This window comes from Balaenoptera ricei, chromosome 11 (genome assembly GCF_028023285.1).
Source record: "Balaenoptera ricei isolate mBalRic1 chromosome 11, mBalRic1.hap2, whole genome shotgun sequence".
Taxonomy (NCBI): domain Eukaryota; kingdom Metazoa; phylum Chordata; class Mammalia; order Artiodactyla; family Balaenopteridae; genus Balaenoptera; species Balaenoptera ricei.
Genome location: NC_082649.1, coordinates 103337913 through 103350529, shown reverse-complemented (window position 1 = coordinate 103350529; position 12617 = coordinate 103337913). Strand labels below are relative to the sequence as shown.

The window sequence follows — 12617 nt, the reverse complement described above, 5'->3', positions numbered from 1 at the left end:
CTCAGCCATTAATACAATTCCCTCATGCCGTTAACACCCATTCCCTCACCAATTAGTTGACCCATTCATTCATTCATGCCATTAACAGACCATTCCCTCTGCCATTAACATACCCATTCCCTCAGCCATACTTAATCCACTCCCTCTGCTATTATTTCACCAGTTACTTCAGCCATTAATTCACCCATTTAATCAGGTATTAATTCACCCACTTCTGCAGCCATTAACACACCCATTCCCTTTTCCTTTCATATATCCATTCCTTCATGCCATTAATACATCCATTTCCTCATGCCATTAATTCACACCTCTCCTAACCATTAATTCACCTCTTCCCTCAGATATTAGTTCACCCATTCCTTCATGCCATTAATACACTCATTCCCTCAGCCATTAATTCACCCATTCCCTCAGTCATTAATACACACATTGCCTCATGCCATCATTTCACCCATTCCCTCGGCCATTCAGCCATTCCCCCAGCCATCAATTCACCTATTTCCTGAGCCATTAATTCACCATTCCCTCAGCCTTTAGTTCACCCTTCCCTTCATGCCATTAATACACCCATTCACTCAGCCTTTAATTCATCCATTCCCTCAGCTATTAATTCACCCTTTCCCCCAGCCATTAATTCACCCATTCCCTCAGCTATTAATTCACCCTTTCCCCCAGCCATTAATTCACCCATTCCTTCAGCCATTATTTCAGGCTTTCCCTCAGCCATTAAAACACCCATTCTCTCAGCCATTACTTCACCCATTCCCTCAACGATTGTTTTTCAAAGCACTTTACTTTTATTAAACTCACATAACCCTCATAACAACTTTATGATACAGGTGATATTTTAACCTTCATTTTGCAGATGAAGAAACTGAAGCACTGAGGTAAGTTGTTCACAGTCACAACTTAGTAAATGGTGTAGTTACAAGCAATCTGGCTCTAGAGTCTGTGCTCTGAAATAGAAGACTCTTGCCTTTCTAGAATATATGTAATCTGGGAGCTCTTACATTAGGTGAAAATTTCAAGTTATGTCATTATTGGGGTAAAATTGAGAATTTTTTTTTTTTTACAGTTTCTAAGGATCAGATTTATCAAAGCTGCATTGAATATCTACTGATATCCATTGTTCCTGTTCTTACAGAGACAAAAAAGCAACTGTCCCCTGGGACAGAGAGCCAGGAACAGCAGTGAGAAGACACCTAACCAAACAAATACAAATCAGCAGAGTAACATAAGAAAACTGCTGGGTCCGGCCCTGCCTAACAGCCTCATTAGTGCCCCTACCTAAATATGTCTTATTTTCACTAATAACTTAGCAAATATCTGGTCAGATAGAATGGCTTGCCTTTCAGAGCAGTAAATAGGTATATCTACCAATTATATATATCGGGAGAAACAAAAACATTTCGAAACACATCACTTTTGAAAATCTCAACACTAATATTCCCTTGTCAAATAGAAATAATCTAATATTCATTTCTTCTATTTTTTTTCATGGAAAGGCACTTTATTTATTTTTAAAATTTATTTATTTAATTTATTTTTGGCTGCATTGGGTCTTCATTGCTGCGCGCGGGCTTTCTCTAGTTGTGGTGAGCGGGGGCTACTCTGTTGCAGTGCACGGGCTTCTCACTGCAGCGGCTTCTCTTGTTGCGGAGCACGGACTCTAGGTGCGTGGGCTTCAGAGGTTTTGGCACGCAGACTCAGTAGTTGTGGCTCGCGGGCTCTAGAGCTCAGGCTCAGTAGTTGTGGCGCACAGGCTTAGTTGCTCTGCAACATGTGGGATCTTCCGAGACCAGAGCTCGAACCCGTGTCCCCTGCATTGGCAGGCGGATTCTCAGCCACTGCGCCACCAGGGAAGCCCGGAAAGGCGCTTTATTTTAAATATAGCAGTGTGTACGTGTCAATCCCAAACTCCCAATCTATCCCTTCCTGCCCACCATCCCCTTTGGTAACCGTAATTTCGTTCTCTAAGTCTGTGAGTCCGTTTCTGTTTTGTAAATAAGTTTATTTGTATCATTTTTTTGTATTCTGCATATAAGCAATATCATATGATATTTGTCTTTCTCTGCCTGACTTACTTCACTTAGTATAATATTCTCCAGGTCCATCCATGTTGCTGCAAGTGGCTTTATGTCATTCTTTTTAATGGCTGAGAAATATTCCATTGTATATATGTACCACATCTTCTTTATCCATTCTTCTGCTAATGGACATTTAGGTTGCTTCCATGTCTTGGCTATTGTAAACAGTGCTACAATGAACATTGGGGTGCATGTATCCTTTTGAACCATGTTTTTCACTGGATATATGCCAAAGAGTGGGATTGCTGGATCATATGGTAGCTCTCTTTAGTTTTTTTTAAGGAACCTCCATACTGTTCTCCATAGTGGCTGCACCAATTTACATTCCCACCAACAGTGTAGCAGTGTTCCCTTTTCTCCACACCCTCTCCAGCATTTATTGTTTGCAGATATTTTGGTGATGGCCATTCTGACTGGTGTGAGGTGATACCTCATTGTAGTTTTGATTTGCATTTCTCTAATAATTAGCGATCTTGAGCATCTTTTCATGTGCCTGTTGGCCATCTGTGTGTCTTCTTTGGAGAAATGTCTCTAGGTCTTCCGCCCATTTTTTGATTGGGTTGTTTTTTTGATATTGAGCTACATGAGCTGTTTGTAAATTTTAGAGATTAATCCTTTGTCAGTCGCATTGTTAGCAAATATTTTCTCCCATTCTCTGGGCTGTCTTTTTGTTCTGTTTATGGTTTCCTTTGCTGTGCAAAAACTTTTCAGTTTAATTAGGTCCCATTTGTTTTTGTTTTTATTTCCATTACTCTGGGAGATGGATCGAAAAAGATATTGCTGCAATTTATGTCAGAGTGTTCCACCTATGTTTTCCTCTAAGAGTTTTATAGTGTCCGGTCTTACATTTAGGTCTTTAATCCATTTTGAGTTATTCTTGTGTATGGTGTTAAAGAATGTTCTAATTCCATTTTTGTACATGTAGCTGTCCAGTTTTTCCAGCACCATTTATTGAAGAGATTGTCTTTCTCCATTTTATAGTCTTGCCTCTTTTGTTGTAAGTTAATTGACCATAGGTGCGTGGGTTTATTTATGGGCTTTTTATCCTGTTCCCTAAACGATTAATTCACCTATTCCCTCAGCCATTAATACACCAAGTTCCTCATCCCAGTACATCCACTGCCTCAGCCATTAGTTCACCCATTCTTTCGTGCCATTAATGAACCATTCCCTAATGGGTCACCAATTCCCCCATGCTATTAATATGATTCCCTAAGCCATCAATTCATCTATTCCCTCAGCCATTAATACACCCATTAATTCACTCCTTCCCTCAGCCATTAATTCACTCATTCCCACAGCCGCCAATACACCCATTCCCTCAGCCATTAATGATTTCATTTCCTCAGCCATTAATTCACCCATTCCGCCAGCCATTAATTCAGCCATTCTCTCAGCCATTAACTCACCTATTCCCTCAGCCATTAACTCACCTATTCCCTCAGCCATTAATACACCAATTCCCTCATGAAATTGTTATACCCAACTGTCAGTCATTAGTTCACCCATTTATTCATGCCATTAATAGACCCATTCCCTCTGCCATTAATGCACCCATTCCCTCAGGCATTAATTCACCCATTCCCTCAGCCATATTTCAAACATTGCCTCAGGCATTAATACAGCCATTCCCTCTTCCTTTAATAAATCCATTAGCTCATACCATTAATACATCCATTTCCTCATGCCATTAATGCACCCATTCTCTCAGCCATAATACACACATTCCCTCAGCCATTAATTCACCCATGTCACCAACTACTGATTCACTATATCCCTAGGCCATTAATTCACCCATTCCCTTAGTCATTAATTCACCCATTCTCGTCAGCCACTGGTTAACCTTCCCTCTGTTATTAAAACACCCGTTCCCTCAGCCATTAATTCAGCCATTCCAACAGCCATTGATTCACCTTTTCCCTAAGCTATTGATTGAGCCATTCCCTCAGCCATTATTTCAAACATTCCCTCAGCCACTGTTTCAAACATTCCCTCAGGCATTAATTCAGCCATTCCCTCAATTATTAACACACCCATTCCCTCAGCCATTAATACACCCATTCCTTCATCCATTAGTTCACCCTTTCCTTCAACCATTAGTTCACCCTTTCCTTCATGCCATTAATACATCCACATCATCAACCTTTAATTCATCCATTCAGTCAGGCATTAATTCACCCATTCCTTCAGCCATTAATCACCCATTCCCTTATGCCATTAATTCACCCATTCCCTCAGCCATTAATTCACCCATTCCATCAGCCACTAATTCACCCATTCCCTCATGACACTGATACACCTATTGCTCGGCCATGGTTCATTTATTCCCTCAAAAACTAATACATGCATTTCCTCAGCCATTAATTCACCCATTGCCTCAGCCATTAAACCACACATTCCCTCAGCCCTTAATACACCCATTCTTCAGCCATTAATTCATCCTTTCCTTCAGCTAATAAACCCATTCCCTCAGTGACTAATGCACCCATTTCTTCATGTCACTAATTTACCCATTCCATCAACCTTTAAATCACCCATTCCCTGTCCATTAATTCACCACACCTCTCAGCCATTAATTCATCTATTCCTTCACTCATTAATATATCCATTGCCTCATGCCATTAAAATACCCATTTCCTCAGCCATTAATTCATCTATTCCCTCACCCATTAATACACCCATCCCACCATCCATTAATTCACCCATCCCTCAGCCATTAATTCAGGCAATCCCTTAGCCATTAATTCAGCCAACCCCTCAGCCATGAATTCACCCACTCCTCTGCCATTAATTCACATTCCCACAGCCATTAAAACACCCATTCCCTCATGCGATTATAGCTCACCCATTCATTCAGCGATTTTTTCACACATTCCCTCAGCTATTACTTCAACCATTCCCTCAGCCATTCCCTCATCCATTAATACACCCATTCCTTATGCATTTAAATCACCAATTCCCTCAGCCACTGATTGTCCCATTCTTTTAGCCATTACTCAACCATTCCCTCAGCCATTAATTCTGCCATTCCCTGAGCCTTTGAAACACCAGTTGCTGCAACCATTAATACATACATTCCCCCTTCCATTAATTTACCCATTCCCTCAGCCATTAACTCAGCCATTCCCTCAGCCACAATTCACTTATACCCTCAACCATTAATACACCTATACTTTCAGCCATTTTTACACTAATTTCCTCATGCCTAATACACCCATCCCCTCAGCGATTTGTTCACCCACTCCTTCAGCCACTAATTCACCACTCCTCTCAGCCATTAATTCACCCATTCCCTCACCATCAGTTTACACCTTCCCTCAGCCATTTCACACCCATTCCCTCTCTCATTAGTACACCTATTCCCTCCCACATTAACCCATTCTTTCCACCATTAGTTCACTCATTCTCTAATCCACTAATTCACCTAGTCCTTCAGGTATTAATTCATCCATTCCCTCAGCCATTAGTCACCCATTCCCTCAACTACCATAGAACCATTTACTAGGCCTCTAATGCACTCATCTCTCAGCCATTAATTCAACCATATTCTCAGCCATTAACTCAGTCATTCCTTCAGGCTGCCATACACCAATTACCTCAGCCATTAATACACACATTTCTCCACCTGGTTTAATTTGCACACTCCCGCATCCATTAATTCACCCATTCCCTCACACATGAATTCATCCAGTCCCTCCGCCATTAATTCACCCATTTCTTGAGTCATTAATTCACCTAAACCCCCAGCCATTAATACACTAATTTGCCCATGCCTAATACACCCATCCCGTTAGTGATTAGTTCACCCATTCCCTCAGCCATTAATTCACCCACTTCCTCAGCCACTAATACCTCCATTCCCATAGCCATTAAATCACCCATTCCCTCAACATTAATTGATCCCTTCCCACAGCCATTAATTCAGCCATTCCCTCATGACATTGATACACCCATGCCATTGATCAGTGATGATCAATGGCATGGGTGTATCACTGATCAATCAGCCATTGATCACTTAATCCCTCAACCACTGATACATGCATTCCCTCAGTCATTAATTCAACTATTCAATCGACCACTAATTCATCCATTCCCTCATCCACTAACTCACCCATGCCTTCAGCCATTACTTCAACTATTCCCTCAGCCCCTAATTCAGCTTTCCCTCAGCCTTTGATACACCAATTCCCTCAGCCATTAATACACACATTCCCACATCCATTAATTCACCCATGTCTGCATTCACTAATTCACCCTTTCACTCAGCCATTAATTCAGCCAATCCCTCAGCCATTAGTTCACCATTCCCTCACCTATTTTCTCAGCCATTATATACTCATTCCCTCAGCCATTAGTTAATACATTCCCTCATCCATTACTTCGCATATTCCCTCAGCCAATAATTCACCCATTCCCTAAGCCATTACCTCACATATACTTTCAGCCATTAATAAACCAATACCCACAGGTCTAATACATCCATTCCTTCAGCCATTAATTCACCCCTTCCCACAGCCATTAATACACCCATTCCCTCATGCCATTACTTCACCTGTTAATTCAGCGATTATTTCACCCATTTCCTCAGCTATTTATTCAACCATTCCCTCAGCCATTAATACACCCATTCCATCCGAATTTAAATCACCAATTTCTTTAGCTATCATTATACTCATTCCCTCAGCCACTGATTCTCCCTTTCTTTTAACCATTACTCAACGATTCCCTCAGCCTTTGAAACACCAGTTCCCGCAACTGTTAATACACATATGCCCCCAACCATTAATTTACCCATTCCCTCAGACATTAATTCAGACATTCCCGGAAGCCAATAATTCAGCCAATCCTGAATTCATTAATTCAGCCATTCCCTCAGCCATTAATCCACTTATACCCTCAACCATTAATTCACCTATACCCTCAGTCATTTTTACACCAATTTCTCATGCCTAATACACACATCCCCTCATGATTGTTTCACACATTCTCTCAGCCAGTGATACACCCTTTCCTTCATCCATTAATATACCCATTCCCTCATGCCATTAATACACCCATTCCCTCAGTCATTAATTCATCTATTCCCTCAGCCATTACACATTTCCTCATGCCATTAATTCGCCAGTCCTCTCAGCCATTAATTCACCCATTCCCTCAGCCACTAATACACCTATTCCCTCAGCGATGAATTCCCCCATTCCATCAGCCATTGATACACCCATTCTTTCATCGATTAATACACCTATCCCTCATGCCATTAATACACCCATACCCTCAGGCATTAAATCGTCTATTCCCTCAGCCATTAATACACTCATTTCCTCATGCCATTAATTCATGCACTCCTTCAGTCCTAATACAACCTTTCTGTCCGCTATTAATACTTCCATTCTCTCAGCCATTAGTTCACCATTCTCTCAATTATTACTTCACAGATTCCCTCAGACATTAGTTTATGGATACCCTCAGTGTTTAAAACACGCATTCCCCCAGCCATTAATTCATCCATATCCTCAGCTCTTAATACACCCATTACCCCAGGGACTAATACACCCACTTCCTCACTCATTATTTCTCCCTTGCCCTCAGCCATAGTTCACCTATTCCCTCAGCCATCAAGTCACCCAACCCCTTCGCCATAAATTCACCTATTATCTCAGCTACTAATACACCCATCTCCTGGGCCATTAAAACACCCTTTCCCTCAGCCATGATTCACCCATTTCTCAGCCATTAATATACCCATTTCCTCATGCCATTAATTCACGCAATCTGTCAGCCCTAATACAAATTTTCTGTCAGCTATTAATACATCCATTCACTCAGCCATTAGTTCACCTGTTCTCTCAGCCACCAATTCACCATTTCTGGGAGTCATTAATTCACCCATTCTTTCCGTCATTAGTTTACTCATTGTCCAAGGCATTAACGCACCCAGATCCTCAGGCATTAATTCAGACACTCCCTCAGCCCATAATTCAGCCAATCCTGAAATCATTGATTCAGCCATTCCCTCAGCCATTAATTCACTTATACCCTCAACCATTAATTCACCTACACCCTCAGCCATGTTGACACCAATTTCTCATGCCTAATACACCCATCCCCTCACCGATTAGTTCACACATTCTATCAGCCATTGATACACCCTTTCCTTCATCCATTAATATACCCATTCCCACATGCCATTAATACACCCACTCCCTCAGTCATTAATTCATCTATTGCCTCAGCCATTAATACACACATTTCCTCATCCCCTAACTCATCACTCCTCTCAGCCATTAATTCACCCATTCCCATGTCCATTACATATCCATTCCCTCATGACATGAATACACCCCTTCCTTCAACCATTAGTTTACCCCTTCCCTCAGCCATTAGTACACCAATTCCCTCAGGCATTAATTCACCCATTCCCTCAGGCCATAATTCACCCATTCTCTCAGTCATTAATACACACATTGCCTCATGCCATCATTTCACCCATTCCCTCAACCACTAATACACCCTTGCACTCAGCCATTAATTCACCCATGCCTTAGCCACCAATACACCTATTCCCTCATGCCATTAATAGAGTCATTAGCTTGGACATTAACTTACCCATTTCCTATGTCATTATTTCACTCATTCCCTCAGCCACTAATTCACCCATTCCCTCAGCCATTAATTCACCCATTCCCCCAGCCATTAATTCACCCATTCCTTTAGCTGTTATTCAACTATTCCCTCAGCCATTTACCCAGCCATTCCTTCAGCCTTTGATACACCAATTCCATCAGCCATTAATACACACAACCCCCACATCCATTTATTCTCCCATTCCCGCATCCATTAGTTCACTCTTTCCATCAGCCATTAATTCTGGTATTCTCTCAGACATTAAAAATCAGCCAATCTCTCAGCCATTAATTTACCCATTCCCTCAGTCATTAACTCACCTATTCCCTCAGCCATTAATACACTCATTCCCTCAGCCATTACTTCACTCACTCCCTCAGCCATGAATTCACCCATTCTCTCAGCTATTAGTATACCCATTTCCTCATGCCATTAATTCACACATGCCATCAGTCCTAATACAAACTTTGCAGTCAGCTATTAATACATCCATTCTCTCAGCCATTAGTTCTCCCGTTCTCTCAGCCACCAATACACCATTTCCGGAAGTCATTAATTCACCCATTACTTCTGCCATTAATTCACCCATTCTTTCTGCCATTAGTTTACTTGTTGTCCAAACCACTAATGCACCCAGTTCCTCAGGCATTAATTCATCTGTTCCCTCAGCCATTAGTTCACCCATTCTGACAGCCATATTCACCCATTTCCTAAGACATTAGTTCACCCATCCCTCAACCACTAATACATCCATTTTCTCAGCCATTTATTCACCCATTCCCTCAGCCATCAATTCATCCATGCCCTCAGCCATTAATAATACACTCGTTTCCTCAGCCACTACTTCACACATCCCCTCAGTCATGAAATCACCCATTTCTCAGCCGTTAATATACCCATTTCCTCATGCCATTAATTCATGCAATCCATCAGTCCTAATACCTTTCGTCAGCTATCAATACATACATTCTCTCAGCCATTAGTTCAGCCGGTTCTCTCAGCCACCAATACACCATTTGAGGAAGTCATTAATTCACCCCTTACCCCTGCCATTAATTCACACATTCTTTCTGCCATTAGTCCACTCACTGTCTAAGCCACTAATGCACCCAGTTCCTGAGGTACTGATTCACCCATTCTCTCAGCCATTAGTGCACCCATTCTGACAGCCATATTCACCCATTTCCTAAGACATTAGTTCAACCATTCCCTCAACCACTCATACACCGATTTTTCAGGCACTAATGCAACCGTTCTCTCAGTCACTTATTCACCCATTCCCTCAGTCATTAATTCAGCCAATCCCTCTGCCATTATTGCACCCATTCCCTCAGTCATTAATACACCAATACTTTTATGCCCAATATACCCATTCGGTCACTGATTAGTTCACCCATATCCTCAGCCATTAATTCAGCTAATCCCTCAGCCATTAATACACCCATTCCATCTGCATTTAAGTCACCAATTCCTTCAGCTGTTAATTCATTCATTCCATCAGCCACTGATTCTCCCTTCCCTTTAACCATTACGCAACCATTCCCTCAGCCTTTGAAACACCAGTTCCCCTCAACCACTAATACACACATCCCCCCATCCCTTAATTTACCCATTCCCTCAGACATCAATTCAGACAATCCCTCAGCCAATAATTTATCCAATCCCGAATTCATTAATTCAGCCATTCTCTCAGCCATCAATTCACTTATAACCTCGGCCATTCTTACACCAATTTCCTTATGCCTAATACACCCATCCCCTCAGGAATTGGTTCGCATATTCCCTCAGCCATTGATACACCCATTTCTTCATCCATAAATATACCCGTCCCCTCATACCATTAATACAGCAATTCCCTCCGTCATTAATTCATCTATTGCCTCGGCCATTAATACACACACTTCCTCATGCCCTAATTCACCACTCCTCTCAGCCATTAATTCACCCATTCCCACAGCCATTATATACCCATTCCCTCATGACATTAATACACCCCTTCCCTCAACCATTAGTTTACCCCTTCCCTCAGCCATTAGTACACCCATTTCCTCAGCCATTAATTCACCCATTCCTTAGGCATTAATACACCTATTCCCTCAGTGATTTCTTCACCCATTCCCTCATGTCATTAATAGTCATTAGCTCGGCCATTAATTCACCCATTTCCTCAGCCATTAATACACCCATTTCCGCATGCTATTAATTTACCCATTCCCTCAGCCCTATACACACATTCCCTCAGCCTTTAATTCACCCTTTCCCTTAGCCATTAATTCAGCCCATCCCTCAGCCATTAAGTCACCCATTACCTGAGTCATTAAAATCACCTATTACTTTAGCCATTAATACATACATCCCCCCATCCATTAATTTACTCATTCCCTCAGACATTAAGTCAGACATTCCCTCGGCCAATAATTCAGCCAATCCCTAATCCATGAATTCAGCCAGTCCCTCAGCCATTAATTCAGCCATTTACTTAGCCTTTGATACACCAATTCCCTCAACCATTAATACAGATTCCCTGATCCTTTTATTACCTATTCAGGCCTCCATAATTGACCCATTCCCTTAGCCATTAACTCAGGCATTGCCTAAACCATTAATTAAGTCAATCCCTCACTCATTAATTCAGCCCATCCCTCAGCCTTTAATTCCCCATTCCCTCAGCCATTAATTCACCCATTCCTCCAGGCATTAATTCACCTATTCCCTCAGCCCTTACACCACCCATTCCATCAGCCACATTCACCAATTTCCTACGACTTAGTTCACCCACTAGTTCACCTGTCCCCTTAAACTCTAATACTCCCATTCATTCAGCCATTCACTCACCGTTTCCCTCAGCTATTTAACTAAGCCATTCCCTCAGCCATTAATTCAGCCATACTCATCACCATTAAGTAAGCCATTTTCTCTTCCATTATTTCACCCATTCTTTCAGCCACTAATACACTTATTCTGAAGCTATTCATTTATCCATTCCTTCAGCCATTAATGCACTAATTCTGTTAGGAGTAGTTCACCCACTCCCTCAGCCAAAATTCACCCATTCCCTCAGCCTTCAGTTCATCCATTTCCTCAGCCATTAATTTACTCCTGCCATTAATTTACCCATTCCCTCAACCATTAATGCACCCATTTTCTCTACCAGTAGTTCAACCATTCCCTGACGCCATTAATACACCCTTTCCATCTGCCTAATTCATCTACTCTCTCAGCCAGTAATACACGCATTCCCTCAGCCACTCATACAGCTATTCCTCCAGGCATTAATACAGCTATTCCCTCTGCCATTAATTCACCCATTACCTCAGCCATTAATTCACCCATTCCCTCAGCCATTAATTCAGCCATTCCCTCATGCCCTTACTCCACCCTTTCCCTCAGCCATTATATCATCCATACCTTTTGCCACTAATATACCTATTCTCTTATTCTTTAGTTCACCCATTCTTTCATGCCATTAATACACCTATTTCCTCAGCAATTAGTTCAAACATTCTGTCAGTCATTAATTCACCCATTCCCCCCGCATTAATACATCCATTCCCCCATGCCAGGACTTCAGATGGCACCACCTGAGGCCATCTTCTGCTTCCAGAAATGTCTCCTTCCACCCAAACAGCTATTCTAAAAAGAACAGAAATGTGGAAGCAGCATTTTATAATAAAGATTTCACACACCACACAAAATAACAAGGATACGGTGGTGATGATAATATTGATGATAAGAAGACCCCAGATTTCCAGTTTTCCTTAAAAAAATTGGAAAGCTGCCCACAAGTGATCCTCTTTCCCAGGGTAGGAGCTGGCAGCTGCCCCTCTGAACAAGAGATTCTCTCCCCTTCCTTCTGTCTACCCAAACTGTATCGCTTTTCTTACCTTCAGCCCAATTCACTCACTC

The 12617-nt window shown here is 41.8% G+C and overlaps 1 protein-coding gene across 6 annotated transcripts in view; it reads right to left on the bottom strand.

Moving 5' to 3' along the window:
* Window positions 1-12617, bottom strand: part of GRIP2 (glutamate receptor interacting protein 2) — a 51601-nt gene that overhangs the window by 15806 nt on the left and 23178 nt on the right. The gene's annotated exons all lie outside the window — the stretch shown is intronic.